Source organism: Strix aluco, chromosome 5 (assembly GCF_031877795.1).
Source record: "Strix aluco isolate bStrAlu1 chromosome 5, bStrAlu1.hap1, whole genome shotgun sequence".
NCBI lineage: Eukaryota > Metazoa > Chordata > Aves > Strigiformes > Strigidae > Strix > Strix aluco.
The window spans coordinates 6,449,367-6,469,210 of NC_133935.1; the positions used below are offsets into that span (position 1 = coordinate 6,449,367).

At 41.4% G+C, this 19,844-nt stretch overlaps 1 protein-coding gene across 2 annotated transcripts in view; it reads right to left on the reverse strand.

The window, feature by feature from the left end:
* Positions 1-745: 745 nt before the first annotated feature.
* The window catches only part of LOC141923952 (potassium voltage-gated channel subfamily A member 1-like), a 31,534-nt gene continuing 12,435 nt past the window's right edge, over positions 746-19,844 (reverse strand). Inside the window, exons 2-3 of one of the 2 annotated variants that reach the window (XM_074825704.1) lie at positions 3,760-3,890; positions 746-1,425 (exon numbers count right to left, since the gene is read on the reverse strand). The gene's annotated coding sequence lies outside the window, so the exon portion shown is untranslated. The remainder of the gene's footprint in view (positions 1,426-3,759; positions 3,891-19,844) is intronic. The other variant, XM_074825703.1, reaches the window with a different exon arrangement.

Genomic DNA, 19,844 nt, shown 5'->3' on the forward strand with positions numbered 1-19,844 from the left:
AATTTCCCAATGACTTCACTAAACTTTGGAGACCCAAAGGAATATTACAGCAGTAAAAAGCTACTAGTGTACAAGGGCCTCAAGTTTCTCCTGGCAGTGAACATCTTCTTCTGTACACAAATTCGTATTTGTTAACTTCCAATGAGAGCCATATGTTTGGAACTCATCTAATATACCTGCTCTCACAAAGAAAACTAGGTCATTCAACGTCACCCAAGCCATTGCTGTTCCAGGCCAGTGGCAGATGATCTCCCGGGCTATATTCCTTCTTAATCACACAGTGATTGGGAAGTCTGAAAGGTTAAGCTAGCACTCCTTAGAAATGTGCATATTCTGTGACAAAGGACATATTGCAGTCATTTATTTATCCCAGAGCTGTAGTGACATAAAAGACATGTGCAGCCTGATGAAATGGGTAACACTCCATTGACTCACATGGCTAATACCAGTTCTAAACTCAGCCATGCTGAGAACTGAAATGAAGAACGTACACCTTTAGGGAATAAAAAAATCTTTTTAAGTCCAAATAGCCTTATGAAGAATTATTCCTGAGCTGAGCTTACTGCTCACTGGTAATTTTTTCACCATCTCAAATCGTACATCAGAAGAATTTTAGGCTGTGACAGATAGATATAGATTAGATATAGATATAAATATAGATATAGATTAACCCATTTTCAATTATCAGTCATTATTATTCAAAAACTGTTATCACTGTTATGCACACGTGATATGGTTCTGCAGAATGGGGACATAATTTTATTGAGTTATAGATGGGGAAAAGGCATAAAGAATACAGGTAATGCACATTTTTGAAATAGCAATATAAACATAAACAGAAAAATGTTCAAGTCAAAGTCACATGAAAAATTAGACTAATCTTCAGATGCATTCTAGACTTGTATGTACAACATTTTTACGCTAAAAGTAGAAATACAAACTCCAGAGATGCAACACATCTCAAGAATGCAAAATAAATAAACAAAGATGAATGCCAATAAAAGAAAAAGAACAAGCACTCAAATCTTCTTCCAGAATGATGAGAAATTTTGTTATGTAGGGACCATGGTAGAAGATGCCCAATCTATGACAAGAACTCATTTATTTCCAAACAAAATCTCAAGTAGTAAAGTCTTCTTGTGCCTGGGAGTGAGTTCAAAGCATTTAAACTTTTATGGGACCCCTGCAGATTCCTTTTGTGGTGCTGAAAAATTCCTCTACAAGAGAAACTTCCGAGCAGAACAGATTTTCAACAATTTGAATGAAGAAATCCAACTCACTGACAACATATGCTTGATGGGGACATCACAGTTATTTATCCAGGAGAAAATTTTTCGGCAGCTTCTAACCCAAGATGACTTGAGAACAAGGAATAAATGGGTTTGGTTTCAGTCTCGGCAGCAGTGTCTTCCTAATGGTCAGTATCTGCAGGAGGAAAGCAATCAGACTTCTGTAATGCAAAAAGCTATAGTAAATATCAAGAGCAAATCATTAGGCTCCACACTGGATATAGAATTATGGCTTAGAACCAAGTGAAAGATGCACCAGTATTTCACTTTCCTTTCAAGGGTGTTAATATTGAGCGACACCAAGTACCATCAATGGTTTTCCTGCTGGAAATGTCTTCTTCATCAATTTGTTTGCATAACCAAATATCCTATTGTTTCCACTCTTACAGTTCTTGCAAATTAGATTCTTATGGTAGTTTTTTTTTTTCTCTCCAGAAAAATAGGTCAGTTCCCCTGCAGTAACAGACACAATCTGAGGCCTACATTTCTGCTTTCAATGAGCACACTGAATGCAACTACCCCTTCAAGCTCAGCATTTGCATATTGAACTACTTCAACTGGTCCAATGACAATTTGCAACGGACAGATTTCCCCTGACTTCAGAGTTGAACCGAGGCCTAAATACTTAAGCCTTTTTCTACTTCCAGTATCCCTCTCTGAAAATATGGACCATAAATATCCTCTCCCAGGAGATTGGCCCTGGAACTTTACTGCGCTTAAAGTTACGTTCAAACAATGTCCTAATAAAAACAGTGGCTATTGAATAGTAAATAAAACGTGTTCCAAGGATATCAAATCATGATTACAATGACTTCCATTTTTGTATAACTTCAAAAATAAATGTTTTTTTCTTTACGTATTGGAAAATAAAAAGACTTGATATACAAGAATAAGTTAAATAGATGGAAATATAAATGTAAAAAATAACAGAAGATTGCTTAAGAACAGTATTTAAAACCAGAAAACATATTCCCAAGTAGCTTGCCAGGCAGCCTCTGTAAGACAAAATGGAAAAAAAAGAATAAGAAAAAAAGGGATTTTTCAAAGTAGTTTCAACTTAGTGTGATCAAAGAAATTGGTTTCTGACCATATATACCATATATATGGTATATACAGTATATACATTGGTATTCTGACCATAACTGCATACCTAAACCATACTGCTTTACACACACGCCTGCCTTAAATCAAGTGATCATGACTAAACAGCGTCTTTTTTCAGTGTGTGCTCAAATGCTTCACTTCACCAAGCAGCCCTGAAAGGCCAAAGAAGAGGGAGAGTCCTACAAAGACATTCACATTCCAAGTGCTGTAGCATTGGGACCACACAGCCACCTCGCTGCTTGGCAGAGAAGGTTGCTGTCATTTGTTTGGATGTTCCCCAGTTTTGGCAAAGTTTTCCACAGTTCTGACAAAGCCTGAAGGTGACTTACATGAAAAAAAAAGCGAAGTGAAATCCCTTTGAAATATTCTGAATTGAATCTGTGTGAAATAAAATAAACATTTCTCCCCACTCCCAAATAACAGACACGGCTTCTATCAAAAGAGCTGTCTATGTGTTAATCTGCCAGAGCTGGCACCCTTTGAAGTTAAAGGAAAAGCTCCTGCTCTCTTTATGATGCCCAGATTCCTGACTGTATTGAAAAATAACATCATAATAGGCTTCCTAAGCTCCAAATAGCTCTCTGAAGATCTCTGTCTTGCTCCAGTGATTATAGGAGATGTCAAGGTGACTGGGTTAGACGCTTTACTCAAATACCTCAAACTAGCTGAGCTGAAAATAATAGCCCCTACAAGGACTCCGGATTTTGCTGTGAGTGATCTCAGAATGAAGCTTAGCCTGGACAGAATGGCAGATTTGAGTAGAAAAATAGTGGTTCACATTTCAAAATAAAACACCTGGCTTTTCTTCTGATTTTACAGCTTCTACTTTTTCTACTTTTTTCCTATTGATTCATGTTAGCTAGAATCAAAGTTGAATTTTATGTCAGTTTTCCATTATATTTTTATACTTTTCTTCTTTCTTTTCTCCTACTGAAGGAAAAAGAATTAAAAAAGGAAGGTTGGAAAAAGAAATTTTAAAAGAGATATAATTTTAATTTTTCAATAAATAGATTTATTAAATTGTTAAATTGAAGGAACTTGATGCTTTTATATAAAATATAAAAAATATGAATGTCACAGAAGCAGCACTCTCATACTCTTTGATTATATATTTTCTATTGCAGGAATGTCTTGATTAAGAATTTTCATCCAACTTAAAGGCACAAGTATTAGAAGTCCTTGCAATCTGGCATCCTGAGCCATAATCTTTCAGAGTAGCACAGAGGGATCTGTTTTGAGCAGTAGAGCATCTACAGTATAACATAATAGTGTATGTAATACAAGCTAGGATAACACAGGGTAAGAGATTAATATTCTGCATCATACTGTGCTCTGTTATTTTTATCCTGCTGTTTCTTTCACTCACCATCTCATGACTCACACCCTCCCCACACTGGAATTTCTGTCTCAGTCTCGTGGCTCACTGGTGTGCTACGGAAGACGATGCTGTGGAAAGCCATCTGGAGAATAGCGCTACTGCATGAGCTCCAGGTCGCTCTTAAAAACAAAGAGACAACGTCACTTACTGATTTATCACATAACTGCTCTGACTATTTGCAGTCTCTTTAGCAAACTGTCTTCAGCATTTGTGAGGGCTGCAGTTCTTCCCCTTTTTATAGCCTTGGTGATGTTGCTGGATAGAAGATGGCGAATGTGTTCCAAGTTACAGATAGTCACATGGAAAGCTGACACTGCACAAGCCTTAGAAAATTACAGGACTCGTCCTGTGAGGTGATAAAGGGCTCTTATGGGACAGGTTTAATGAAATTCAACATCAGTAAAAGAACTGTTCCTTACACATTTCTTCATTAACTTTATCACCTCAGGGATATGGTCTTCGATGCCACACTAGACAGATCATTAGGGATCTAAACCACAGTTACTTGATGTGGGATAGGAAGGCCAGGTCACAAGAGGAATTAGATCTTATGTCCTAACTAATTGCATGCATAGCTACTGTGATCCAAAATGTAGAACATCAAAATCCCAGTTCAGTCTGCTGCTGTATAATCCTGCACTCATACTTAGAGTGGACTCAGTTTCCCAAGTGCCTAGGCTCTGGCCTCTGTCTAAATCCAGAAGTAACGTGGTGTTCACTAGTTAGGAACCTAAGTTCGACCACATCCCAGAAATTAGGGTGAGCAGAGGAAGTATAATTATTTTCCTTACCACCTAGTTGAGTGCTAAGGGACCTTGCTCAAGAATCCCAACTCCCTCCTTTGTCTGCCTATATCTGAACTTTCATCCCCACCTTCCTGAGGGCATTTTCTAACCAACCACAAGCCAAGATCGCAGAGGGTTTACAAATATTCCCTAGGCTAGAGGGAGTACTTCAACACCATTTGAATCAGCAGTCGGACACCATAGTATCTTTCAAAAAATATTCTTACCAGAAAACAACTGGTAAATCTCAGGCTAGAAGGTCACGTTTTCTCCTTTTTTTGCCCTGTCACTTTGAAAAATGAACTTCACTGGAAGGAGTCAAAGAAGCCTTGTCCACAGAAGAGCTGCATCTTCCCAAAAAAGGCATTTATGTGGGGAAAAGGGAATAAAATCCTAACTCAAAGATGAGAATTCCACTCAGTAGCAAGAATCCCCTCATGTAGGTACTGGAGCAATGAATTCTCCAAGACCTTAGTGTGTATCTAGCCAAAGTAATCTGCCTTTTTTCTGCGATGGTAGGTAGGAGTCATCTTGGTGCTGGAGTAAGGTTAGCAAACGGATCATATTTGCTCCATTGTGTTATTCCAGCTTTCACAGAAAAACGTACCAAAAGATCTCAACTAGCCCTTCATCTCATGCTTTTAGATCCCCTTGTCAAATCTGGTTATACAGGTAATACTGGAAAACATAAAGCATGTTTTATTTCTGTGACTGTTTTGTTCTCCAAATTTGCCCTGGGACAAACTTCCTATCCTGTCACCTCAACTCAAGTCCTTCATGTGAATTTCTGATGGTGACTCAGAGAATAGTCAATGAGTCTTTTTTTGGTGAAGTAGCCTAATCCAGCAGAGACATTTTGCTGCTCAGCATCCAGACGCCAGCTCAAGTCACCCATCACATCCTCTGTTGTCTCTTCTTGTCCATTCCCAACCTAACTGGCTGGCTGGAGGGCAGCAGATGGGCATGATAGGGAAGGAAGACTGAAGGCTTGCACATCCACGCCACATTCAAAAGTCAGGTCTTCCCTGAATCCAAAAGGCAGCAGCTTCCCTCGGTCCACCCTCAATCTAGAAATGTGACCTCAACACACCAGTCATGTCATTTCTCTCAGACAATTTCTCCAGCTGGAGGACAATCAATGCAAGAGCCTGAGGAGAGCCTGAGGAGGATGTGATTAGTGACCTGAAATGAAGCCTGTGCAAACTGCAGTAGAAGCTTCCACTAGAATCTCTTCCACTAGAGTCAGCACCTCAGGACAACAAATGCTGCTGCAGTTTGAAAGATGATTAACAAAAAACAAAAAAACAAACAAACAAAAAAAGCTAAAGGGAATTGGAGCAGCCAGAGAAAATCTTGTTAAAGCAGCAGTCTCCTGCTGTGAACAGCTGTGAGCTTTCTGTTCAATAGACAGGCTCCTTGGTACTACTGACTTAAACAACGAGTTTTCACTTGTCAAACTCATATTGGCAGTCCTTTAGAGTAATGTTTGTCCTGAGCTGCACTCTCTTGTCCTGTACCTGTATTTGTCTGCAGCTGTCCTAAGCTGACTGTATGAATTAAGTGGGACTCACAATATCTTACTTTTCAGCTTTGTCTTATCATCTGAGAGGCACAAAAGGCCAGAAAGCAATTGCTCAGAACAGCCAGGAAACCACTTGTAAAGAGGAGCTCTCCATTCACATGAGGTTGGTATTGGGTCCGTGCACTTCCTCCTACTCGTCTCCTCCAAACACAAGGAAAGGAAGATGCATGGGCACAGTCACAGAATCACAGAATCATCTAGGTTGGAAAAGACCTTGAAGATCACCTAGTCCAATCATTAACCTCACACTGACCGTTCTCAACTCCACCAGATCCCTCAGCACTGGGTCAACCCGACTCTTCAACCCCTCCAGGGATGGGGACTCTCCCCCTGCCCTGGGCAGCCCATTCCAATGCCCAACAACCCCTTCTGGAAAGAAATACTTCCTAATATCCAGTCCATTGTGTTGTCCCTCAGACAGGGTTTGTTACCCGGTGTGCAAAAAGCCAATCTTACACACAAAGCTGAGATATCGGTTTATTCCATATTTGTGCGAAGATGGGTGCTAGGGCGTAACTCCACAAAGATAGCACACCACACAAAAGAACTTCAAGGTATTTATACACTTCAAACTACACGAAAACACATTTACTGCAATGACCATTGGTTAGTTTCTTATCACTTCATCCCTCATTGGTTAGCTATATTTAAATTAGCCTCGCTTGCTATGTAAATTAGCACGCATGCTCCTTACAAGCGTGGGGGCAGGTCTTCTTGGTCTTGAATTGAGTTGGTGGTCATGATCTCCCCCTGCTGCCTCTACCTTTCCCCTAGATACCACCAATTTTTGCTGACTTGATGCTTCTCAGGCAATCATCCAGCCTTTGGCACCTTCTGGGGCAGGATGTTCTCCTCTTATCAATATTTTAGCTCCTCTTCAAGGGTATAGTCGTTAGCAAGGCCTGCATTGTTTATACAAAGTATCAGGCTTAGACAATAAAGATAGTGGTTAGTGGTCCTTGTACTTGATAGGAAACATTTGTATGGGCTACAATTGTGCTTATGTGGAGTCAGCTGGTACATGGGATAAAACAAGGGACTTTCTCAGTGAACCATCTTCTTTGGAGGATGTTAGGTCCTCAGAAGAGACATTTTTCCTGAAAACATGTCTGTTTCAATTCAGAGTTCTCTGGGCAAGGTTTTCTCAGTCAGATGGGAGACAGTCTCTTCACCACCTCTAGCAGACAATAACTTGCAGTTCCTGCAAGCTCGAGCAGGCTGGTCTTGAAACACCTGTTTTTGATAGCTGCTTGTACATGGCTGATGGGCCACAAGGGCACTGTAGGCTGACAGACCACATATCCTGGATGGTAATTGTACATTTTTTTTCTGTACCAGCCTAAGCATGTTCCTGACTAAAACAATGCAAAGGATGGTCTCACTTCATGTGACTTCACAAGACAACAGTGAACACTATCAAACGTACAGCGGATCACAAAAGAGAAATTACAAGGGAGGATTTCTGTGTTTTGCCACATTCCTAGATGCAGCAGCCAGCAGACCAAATGAAGGCAGTATTCTTTGATACATATTAGGCACTGGATGGTATTGCCTGTGGGGGAAAAAAAAAAAGTACAACAGTAGAAATCCAACCCTTTAGAGGATATCCCCTTGGAATTTTAAAGGGCCAATTCAAACCCCAAGTTGGCAGCATTCTCGTGAGGGATGAGAACCTGAGTGTCTAATGTTGATTATAGACCTGAGTCTCTCACGCTGATGAGGTGTGCTATCCTCCTTTCATCCCACATGAAAAATCATACGGTTGGAGTTTATGGAGAAAGGAAAACAGAAATTAATACAGTATGCAGTGAACTCTAATGTGGGTCATAAAGGACTTTAGTGTACTGGCTGTCAAATAGAGAAGGCCACAGTTTTTTCTCATTACTTCAAGCCTTCAGGAGGTTTCATTCATCTCTGATAGCCTGAGACATCAAGACCAACACCCTTCCCCTTCCTGATCGTACAATGAGAAGGTCAGTGAAGCTCTGATTTCTATGACTGTTGGTGTGTGTCAATACAGCCTTTTAGTTTGAATAGTTACATCCTTACTTGAAAAAATGGTTTTTGTCACTGTTAAACCAAAAAGCCATGCATGTACTTTTCTAAACTCATTCCATTTTAATCCTATGCCTGGGAAGTTTCATCCTTATCTGCTAGTGGATTTCCCACACTGATTTTAAACAAGATTTTTAGTGGGGATTCTAGAAAAAAATAAAAATGGCATGATTTTGTTTCAGTGATTCAAAAGAAGGAGCTGGGACTTAGAAGGTGAACTAAATCCTAAAATATATATAATCACTATAATTTCTGGATAGTGTTCATCAAATTGCCTGACATCTGTACACTACAGCCCCTGTAACTGCATCTTCATGGCAAATGGAGGGCCACCATTGGATATAAATGTTATCTGGCACTGAAAACAACAAAGAAGGATGTTAATTCCTTGCTCAGTGCATCACTGGAAAGCACTTAAAGTTACTGATGCAAGATTAAAGCCTTAAAGATAAAACTGAATCTTTAAAGTGCAAAAATTTTGCCTTGAACATGAAGTGTAACCAGTTTCAAGACAAGTATAGTACTATATTTGGAACAAGAATTAACAGGAAAGGAATCTGCAAAAAACAAACATCACTACTTGATATTTCAGCACCAGAAGTGTGTGAGATATTTCTTCATCTTACAAAGAGTTTCTGTCCTAAGAGGAAAGGTTCATAATTGGTTTTTTCAAGAAGCTACAAGTAAGTTTTGGTCTTACCAATATTAACTACTTTATGCAACTTTTATACTTATTCTGTCCATGAATGAATTAGTTGCCAATCTCACTGTATTTTAAGTAAGATCAGCACCAGATGGAGAGCAGACATGCCTATAAAGGGGTTTTATCAAAAGAGTAATTCAGCAAATATACTGCTGAAACTCAGTATTGATATTAAAAAGTCTAACAAATTTCCCTAAGAAATTATCTGATGCTGTGGCAACTGGATTCAGTTTTAACTTATTGACAGAGACCAGTACCCTTTCCTTGAACTGTGCTCTAAAATAGAACACTGAGCTCAGTTCTGATCCCCATGAAGACAGTGGCACTGCGCCGAGTGTCTTCAACGGCATCGGGACTGGGACTATTGTTTTTAAGACAGACACTGGCAATTACCTAAACTGCACACTTTGCCTGCCATGGTAAGGGTTAGATTAGCTCCTTCATTTCCATGCATGCAGTTTAATCAGATCGACCCTGATGATAGTTCAGCAAGATGAGAGCAATCATTCTGAGGCATCGTTTTCTCTCTGTTCCTGCTTCTACGCAGCCTCTGCAAGGGCAGACTTTCTCTCTGTGAGCTGCGAACGTAGACAGGGAGCACATTCACATCAGAAAAACACAGGGTTTGCTGAAATGATACCAGCTCCCTTAATATAATGTAGTATCAGGTCAGGTTCCTGGTCCTGCAGCTACCAGTTCGCCTGTTTTCAAAGACAAATTCAGGCTGGCAAGGCAATGTTGAATCTGACAGCATGTAACTTCAACAGGTGTTGCTAGAGCCTGTAGGAAGTGTTGTCTCTCTGAGCCTCACGAAGGCTGTCAAAACTAGCAGGACAGCTTGATGAGGCGCTCTTGCTAACGGCTTTGGTAGCTGTACAAAGAACCAGGCCATTCACAAATCGAAAAAGAGCAAAAGATGAAAGCATGTTTCAGGAGAGTCTCACACACCCACAGCCGAGACACACAGTTTTACTTTCACTGCAACACCTGAACATCTCAGAATTAAGATTATTGCACTCAGAATGGCTAACGGACACAGTCAGTGCCCAGTGGAGTCCTTAATCATTCACTGTCATTCCTATTAACTTAAAGCACTCAGCAGTCTAGCTTGGCCTTCTAAAATCTACAGAAAGACAGCAAAGATCCCAGCACATCATAAACTTCTGGTTCAAATTCAAAGGACAGTCTTTAGCGAATGCATTAGTCACTTGTTCCTGTGAAGTCTGCCCTGGTTCAGGGAAGGTTGAATGTCCAGTCAGTGACATAGCTGGTGTAATCATGGGAGAAGACCAGGCAAAGGTCCCCAATGATCTTGTTTCACTGAGTATTCACATCTTCTCTGGAAAAGTGTGGGAGACAGGCCAATGTCGACTTGCCTCTCTCCCACAGAAAAGTAGAAGTGAGATAGAGTAGTCTGCAAATGCTCAATTTATTTATAATAGTTCGGTCAAGAAGGAATTTGGAGGTCCTTCAGAGAAAGAGAAAAGAGCTAGATGAATACACACCAAAATGGGCAGTGAAACTTGCAGCTGCGTAATTTGTAAAGAAAAAATCCTTACATGTAGATCTAAGTGTTTGTATACGTTTTGAAAAAGGGCTTGAGCACCTCTGGGTATGTCTATACAAGCCGTTTAAGAAGAAGATAGCTCAAATGTTCAACATTAACATTTAAATCTGAATCAGCCTGACACAACAGTCAACATTCAAGAGACCTGGCTGCCACCACTTCAGGTCAGTGCTCTACTTCAGTTACTGAGAAAGACCACCAGTGTAGACACGGCCTTTGTTACCTGCAAAGTGAAGGCTTGTGGTCACCATGAAAGCAGCAAAGCTACAAAGATGCTAGGGTGTATGTGGGAAAGAGAATGAAGCTGAAAATGTCGCGTCATCTTTACATTAATCAGGGGATCAGCCCCTGGTGGGATCCTGTGTCCAGCTTTAGATGCTGGAGCTCAAAACAGATGAGAAGGCTTACTGGGAACGTGCTAATGATCCAGGGCATCCGTAAACTGTCATACTGAAAGTTGTTGGACAGACTGGATTATTTGCCTTATAAAGGATACAAATAAGAAGACTGGGCAAAATGTATGCTATATAGAACCTGGTAAATCAGATGGACTGGGATTTTTTGTTCTCTGGAAAAAAAAAAAAAATCCAGGGACAGTTACTAATATATGACAAAAAATTTAAAAAGAGGAAAAGGAATTACTTTTTTACACAAAATGTAATTAAGCTATAGAACTTAGTGACACGGGCAATCATACAGGCCAAAAACTTAACTAGATTCTAAAGGGACAGGACACTTATGGGAATATGCAGATTATTCAGTTATAAACTACACACGATAAAAACATGGAATAGATTGCTATTTCAGCTATCTTTTCAACTACTTAGTATTAGCGTGGCATCCTGTGATGCTACACAAGGTCTTTAAACATCAGTTCATTACTTCTAACCCCTCAGATAAGTTTTCTTAAGGAACGTCCAAAAGTCCTATTTGCCTCAAATTCCTTCTACTTGCTGCAGCTCCATTTTTTCCAGGTTAAGCATTATCTACTGACAGTGACATTATATAATGCCATGTGATGCCTTTCAAGAGAGCACAGAAACAGACTGAATTATAATTTAGGCTCAGAGCTGACAGTGAATAATAATCTCATCCCCACCCTTTTTCAAAGTGCGCTCTCTTGTGATCTTTTTTCACTAGTTCAGAACAAGGCTCAGACCGACTGCTACTCTGTCCAACCAGCAGTGGGAAAATGTACCCAAAGCAGCAGCAATACTATTTGATCCTACATGTGCTGAAGCCAGTTGCAAAATTTCCGTTCAGTTCTACAGTAGAGGCCATCAGAGTCCAAACACAATTTGAATCAAACAAGGGTGGAGGAGGCATCTCTGGCCCAAGTTCCAGTCATCAGCATGTTTTGCAGCTAAGAATGGTAAAGTTTTTTTCATACTTTATAGGATTAAGTTACTTTTCATTCAATACCTATGAAATTTGATAAGAGCCATGATATATCTGCATATTCAGCAGCACAGGTCATTCTCAACGCCATCTGTACTTCATCATGGGTGATACCAATTGCCTTCAACACCCACAGATGACAAAAGGAATTTAGCACCTAAAAAAAATATATTGCTCAGCATCTTGTTGAATTGTGTTCTCTGTGTACAGCAGATTATAGAGATGGCATGTCTGTTTTCTAATGACTTTCAGTGTCTGTCCTGACTTCTCAGATGACTTTTAAAAATGGGGATTGTCTACCTAGGGAAAAAACATGTTTATTCTGGTTAGTCCCTGCCCAGTCATTCTCCTTTAAGATAATAAAGATTAAATTTGTTTCAGTATCCTGAAGTGGACTAAGTTACACATGTGATTATTCACAGAGGAGTATGCTTCATTTCAAGTCATCATACTTCAGATCTAGCTTTTTTTTTTTCATTAAGATCACGCTTCCCAAGTGTTCCCATGTAAATGAAGCCTTACAGCTTTAGAAAAATCCTACCTCTGATGCCTGGTCTTTCTCTACAGCAGGAAAAATGCTGTAAATTCCTGATCGTAAAGTCTGAAGAGCCATAGTAATGTCCCTGTTATATATGCTGCATTTTCCCCAAACAAATGTAGCTGCACCAAAATAGGTCAAAATTCTGCAACAGAAACTGCAAGATGATTCTCAGAACATACATATGTTGTGTGAATGCCCCAGATACACTTCTGTTCCCAAATACCTTATGATTTATCACCTATGGGTATAACAAAAGGTAAGGTTCAACTATTTGGGGATTTGCCTTTTCTTTTTTTTTCTGGAAAATATGCTTTTGTAAGATATTCCTTGCTTTTAGCCTGTGTACTTAGAGCATTATTTTGAAAAGCCACTAGGCAGATGGTCCCCAAATGTGAGTTAATAACTTGTAGGTAGCTTTTGGGGAAGCTTTTTGAAATCCCTTCATGCAAAATGATTTCACAAACTGCCTGCATGCCATTCTTTGGCTATTCTAGTAGACTATTTCAAAATGGTCAAGAGAAAATGGCAGATTATGTTCTGTTTGTTTTGCAGCAGACTGCTACATTTATTTTGCTGTGGTAAAATAATATAAAGGGAAATCAAATCATGCACAAGGCTTTTACTGAAAATTCCTCTAGAACCTGGAAGTCCTCAATAACTACAAGGACAGGATGTTTGGGCCTCTGCCCCTCTTCTGCAGCCCTTCTACAGCATTTCTTACCATTCAAAATAAGGCTGCTTTTTGACAGAATAGGATAGGCTGAGTATTCAACAATCATGAGTTGGACTTCATAGCATTATAAGATTAATTTAAAAATCAGATTTCACATGTGGGGCCCTTCCTGTTTACCTTTGGCTTGTTAGAGATAATGTGTATTTTGTGTGGTATAAAGTTCGAAATACTGCCAGTGTCCAATATGGTGAGCATCTCCCAGTGTTTTTGAACAGATTTCACAAGAAATCCATCACTATACTGATCACAAAATGCTGCAGTCTTTCTTAACAATGTCATCAGATCAAATGCCTTCTAATCCCCCCACAGACCTGTCTGTACGTGAACCAATCAAGTTTAACTGCCTCCCCTCCAGGGTGATCCATAACTTTAGAAAATAGAATAGAAAAAGAGAAAATAGAGCATTTGCAGTTGGAAAGGACCTACAATGATCATCTAGTCCAACTGCCTGATGCTTCAGGGCTGACCAAAAGTTAAAGCATGTTGTTAAAGGCATTGGCCTAATGCCTCTTAAACACTGATAATCTTGGGGCATCGACCAGCTCTTTAGGAAGACTGTTTTAGTGTTTGGCTACCCTCTCAGTAAAGGAATGCTTCCTAATGTCCAGTCTAAACCTCCCCTAGTGCAGCTTTGAACCATTCCCATGTGTCCTGGCACTGGATCTCAGGGAGAAGAGCTCAGCACCTCCCTCTGCACTTCCCCTCCCCAGGAAGCTGTAGAGAGCAATGAGGTCACCCTCCAGCCCTTTCTCTCCAAACTAGACAGTCCAAAGTCCTCAGCTGCTCCTCACAGGACATGCCTTACAGCCCTTCCACCACCTTTGTTGCCCTCCTGTGGACACATTCAAGGACCTTCAGATCCTTCTGAAAGTGTGGGGCCCAGAACTGCACCCAGCACTCAAGGGGAGGCCGCACCAACGCTGAGCACAGCAGGGTGATCACCTCTCCTGACCGGCTGGCCATGCTGTGTTGGATGCACCCCAGGATGCAGTTGCCCTCTTGGCTGCCAGGGCACACTGCTGGCTCCTGGTGACCCTGCTGTCAGCCAGCACCCCCAGGTCCCTCTCTGCAGGGCTGCTCTCCAGCCACTTCTCTCCCAGTTTATACTTGTGCCCAGCGTTACTCCATCCCAGGTGCAGAATCTGGCATTTTGACTTGTTAAATTTCATCCTATTAATGCTACAATCTATCCAGATTCCTCTGCAAGGCATCTTGTCCCTCAAGAGTCAACAGCACCTCCCAGTTTGGTATCATCAGCAAACCTGCTAATGGTGAATTCAACTCCTGCATCCAGATCATTGATAAATATATTGAACAGAACTGGCCCTAGAATTGAGCCCTGAGGAAACAGAACTTTGGCCCAAGGTATTAAAAAAAAAAATCAACTAAGATCTCCAAGTAGATAGTTACAGCGAGGGAATTTCTTCTGCAGGCCCAGTAAAACATCCTACCATAAGGGACCAGGGAATAACACTTCCTTTGGGATAGGGCCAAAGTTTGAAGGATAAAGAACAAACTCCAAGATTTACTTTCTTCTCAGAAATCACATACTGTTAATACATATGTATCTATATTTTCTTTTAAAAAACGCCAGCTGCTTCACTGCTTCACAGCTCTCATGAGGACAGGCTGAGAACCAATACATGAGGGCTATTAGCCACATTTCTTATGGCATCGTTGGAAGGGACTCATCCACAGAATCGGTGCTGAACACAGTATAAGAATGTAAATAAACCAGATTGCATTGGCTAGACCAGAAGGGTAAAGTCTAGTGATTAGAGCGATAAACATGTTTGCAGATAACACAGAACAGTGCATGTAACAGCTGTCCTGCTAGACAGCAGTCAATTGACAGTTATTTTGGCTAGGTGTACCTTACAGTTTCATTTTAGTTTATGACTGTAAAACATGTGGGCAAAAAGTGTGAACACATGGTCCTTAAAATTAAGGTATTAGCCTCCCCACCAGGAAATGTGTCCTCTCTTCTGCACCCCAATACTGTGTCATCTTGAGAAAGTTTAGAGCCCAGTTATGCTTTTCAGGTCCAGTCTTAAACACAGCATAGTAATATACTTTGCTTTTCTTCCTGTCCATTCTCAAATAGGCCAGAAAGTCCTATAGTAAATGCCACTGGTGGGCATAATATGTATGGAGAGTTGGTTAGTGAGTAGGGAGGAATCAACAAACTCTTTGCAGAGTGCCTTATGCTTAGAAAAGCAAATAGGATGAGCTATTACTCAGCTCTGGGAAGCAGAGGAGCTGCAGCTAGTACTGCCGCTGTGCAGGGCTGCTAAGGGGCGTGCAAGCCAATCCTCTTAAACCCAGTCTATTTAAAGTCCAATAGTAAAGATCCAGTCTTCTTGTAAACACTTTCCTCTGTCCCTCCTACCCCTCCAAGCTCACCACTGCAATGCAGCAGAAAAGGATACGAGCTTTAATTTCAAGGTTTTGTTTCTTGAACTGGTAAAACACCGGGATGGCATGAGATGGACCATGATGAACTTGACCCCAAACTCACTGAAACCAAGAAACCCTCCTTGCCCTGCCTCCCCAGTTACAACAGACTTCAGAACAAGCTAGAAGTCTGAAAAATGAAAGTACTACTAGAACTGAAGGAACTCTGCCTCCATATGCAAGACACTGTTTGCCTTATTTCTAAGCACAACTCTGCTTCTTGCTGTTATTCTATAAGTCCCATCTAACCAGTATTTGCTACACTTCAGAGAAGTCGTCTCTGAACATACCCGGGTTGACAGTGTATTTCATTCACCAGGTCCTTCCTGTTTTGATAGAGCAACAATTTAGGAGAGCTAACACCACAGCTTTTCCCTAACAGAAGCAGTATTAACTCAGGTCTTTGTTTCCCCCATGCAGTCAGCTACCTTTAAAGGAGTTGTAAAAAAGATTTATTTACTTCAAGGCTGGTGTCCTTTTGCCAAATTTGGTTGAAAATAGCCAAGAAGCTCAAAAGTTACTAGTGAACAAAAGAATGACTAAGAAAACTCTGTTTCCCTTGGAAACCACCAAACCCTTCTCCAGAATGAATCAGAGTGAATCCAGTTCAGTCCAACATACTGTTTTCTGTAAAGCTGATATAATCTATTTCTGTGGTGTTTCACGCAGAAGTTACAGAGCAATCCCACCAGCAAATGATGTGTGAAAATAGCTGTATCTAAACTTCCTGCTAAGGCCACCGCCAAGCCACGGTGTCTCTACGTGGGGAGACATCCACAACACGAGCCGGCCGAGGGAGCCCTGCCATGGCCAGAACACCCACTCCATAGCACAGAGCCACATCCATGCAGCCTTGTCAACACGTGAGCGTAAGGTAAACTGAAGAGAGGTGATGATGAGAAAGAGACGGCTGACTCCGTCAGAGAGAGAGCGTTGGGAGAACGATGGTGTGCAAGGCCGTGCTGCAGACAAGCATCCTGCCATCATCAGGGGAGAGCAGAGGGCGGCTGCGTGTGATGCACCCACCGAAGCACAAGGAGAGCCGCTGCTCCTGTTGAGCACCAACCCATGGGGCAACTGCACGGATTCTGCGTCTCACGGAGGCAGCTGCTGCCAGTCGGTGGACTGGGCTCAGCACTGAGCTCAGCTGGAGCTGCAAGGCCCTGCCACTCACTGAGCGCTGTTTTGCCTCAGTGAAAAGCACCAGCTCCTGGCTCCAGGCTCCTGCTGAGATCCAAACTCAACAGAGCCAGCAACTCAGCGGGAGTCGGCTGTAGCCCTGAATATAGCCCCAGCTAATCTGTTCTCAGAGAGCACTGATATTGCACCCTTAGAGCACGTCCTACGCTGGTTTAACCCCTGTACAACCCCCTGTTCACTTAGGGTGGTCTGCTTCTCTTCAAGGGAGAGCAGCATTTGACCTGCACTCTGTGAAAGCCTACTACCTGTTAATGAGACATTTGCCCTGATGAGGCAGTTAAAATGAGCATACTGCAAAGTCTATAAAAATTATTGACATTCATAGCACCATTAATCAGCTGCACTCATCTTCCAGATTCTACCATCTCGCTGTGAAATGGAAAGCTGCAGGCTTGATTCATTGCAAATCAGCTCAGCTCTACGCTGTTTTGTCCCAGTCACGTCAGCACCAAACTGGAAGGAACAGCCACGGATCAGGCAGATTTGTCTGAACCACTTTATTTGTCATCCTCGCAGTTAAACCTTGGAAAATCCATTTTTTGCCAGGATCTTTTGCTGTAGTTGTTCCTCCCTTTGGGAAAGATGCTAATTGGCTGTTTATCATCTGGTCAGAAAGGGGAATTGAATATCACCTGAATGAGTCACAGGCTGCAGGAATTCACTCCTGCCCTTTCCTTAAACTGAGAAGGCATGCACGGCACACACCTGAGTAGAGACACCTCATGAGTAAGGCTTCTTTTCAGTAGAGGTACCTGGCTCATGTTTCCTATTCAACAGAGACTAAAACTTTACAGAATCAGCCGCTGGCAGCACTCCCAGGATATTTTTCCATTCGCACATATTTCTAAAAATGTCAACGCCAGTCTAACCATTCTCATCTGGGAAGCCTGACATCAGATGTACATTAGCCCGGGAAAAAAAAAAAAAATCCAAAATGCAAGTCCCTTCTAAAAAGGAAAACAAATTCAAAGTATGTTACATTGGCTCCTGCCTCTGAACTCTATGCAAACAACAGGAGGAAATTTTAACAGCATGATTTTACACCCATGACAATTCAATTAGAAAATCAGATGAGGGAATAGTGTGGGTTTCAGAGATGAGAAGTGGATGGTACGTGAGATTCTTATTCAGGCCTAATTCCTGTATGTTTGGGGTCGTTACCCAACAGCTGACAAAGTCTCAGTCAGGGCCTTAAGAGCCATGCTTGCTTTGCAGTCCTGGAATTAAAACCAGACAGCTAAACAACACTACATCTGACTGTGGGAGAGCTTCCCCAGGGAGGAAGCATTTTGGCTTGAGCATTTTGTTCCAGTCATCAGTCTGATTATTTTCTCTTCCAAATTTGGACCCTTCACACACCTTCCCAGCATCACCTGCTGTGCCTGAGAAACTCGTATAGACGAACAAGACATGCCATGCTGCCATTTTGCAGGCTGAGTTGGGGCAATAAGCAATATTGTTTCCACACTGTCTTCTCCCCACAGCACATGCCGTCAGCATGCTATCACCATAAAAGAAATCTCTATTTAATTCCGTCTGTCAAGACTCGAGGAAAACAAAGGGTATCACTGCAGCCCTTGAATCTATCTGAGCAGGATTCCTGCAATGAAACAGAAGTTAACTTCAGTAGGACTGATCCATAATTACAGAGTGAACAGAGAGCAAAATGTGCTCCTGAAATATTTTAAATATATATTTTACTGTCCATTAATGCTGCAATAATGACTTTACAACTTCTCTCTCTAGGGAAAATTAATAGAAAGGCCTGCTCCCCTTACTGGCTCCAATGATTATTTTGTTCACTACCTCCAAGATGTGCTTGGCTCTTGAATTATACTTCTGCTTTTTTGCAAATCTACATGCTTTTTGCATGTCCAGTTTAAGTATATATCCTGTCTCTAAATATTGAATCATACATAATTATGATAAACAGAGTTTTTAACCATACTTGTTGTTGAGACAGACCTTAAAGACTGCTGCTCTGACGTAAAAAGTTTCATTAGACTTTTCAGGTGGTGGACCTCAGCATTCTAGACCCCAAGTTCTGGTGGTCTTTGCTATAATCACCTATGACATGGCCCCCATACTAAGTCATCTGCCCACCCATCTGCTGGAGGAAACCACCTCCACAGCAGAAATTCCTCAGCCAGCAAGTTCTATTGTCCAGAACATTTGCCATCATCAAACAGGCCTTCAGCACTCAGAAGTCTTGTCCTGCCACTCTTACGGAAGGATGACAACCTCTGTCAGAGGAGTGAGACAAAGGACAAAACTGAGTCATTAGGAGAAGGACTATGTTCAGGGGAAGATCATATGGGATGCTTGTGTATACAAAAACTAAAAAATGAAAGCCCACTGATAGGTTCACCTGTCCTTAATGGTCACTTCAGAGGGACTTGCTTCTCACCCACTTCTTGGGGTGGTTGACAGCATTAACATGTTATTGAAGTTAGAGATATCAAGATCCAGGAATATCACAGTGTCAGAAAAGATTTCAAGTGGAAGTTTATTTCTAGACATGCACTCTTACTTCTCAGTCTGACTGAATTTAACTAATGCTCTAGTCCCTGGGCACCACAGAAGAGCAACTGCTGGCTTATGGATTCACCATGAAGTTAGAGGAGAATTCCAGTGGTGGTCCATGGTGATCCATGGTTTCTACAGCACTAGAAGCAGTAATACAGTTACACATGCTTGTAATAGTTTTGCCTCCAGTATTACATCCAAAATACCAATGCTTTGTAAGGGAAGCCTGGTGATGCTTTCAGACCAGTCCTCACTTGCATGCACATTTTTCTGAGGCTATCTCAATGGATTTGGAGAAGTCAAAGCCACATGGAAGCTAACAGTGCTTATAAAGTACATACTTGTTTTGACCTTTAGTTACTCCCCTTTCAGGTTGCAGTTAGTTTAGGAGAAAATTATCCTTTTAGCATATATGCAAAGGGAAGTAAATGTTAACCCACAGTGTAAACACCACCGACAAACACAGAAGGGCCTCGTCCATGTTAGGTACAGGCCAGGCAAATATCTGCGGAAGATCATTTAGGTGAGG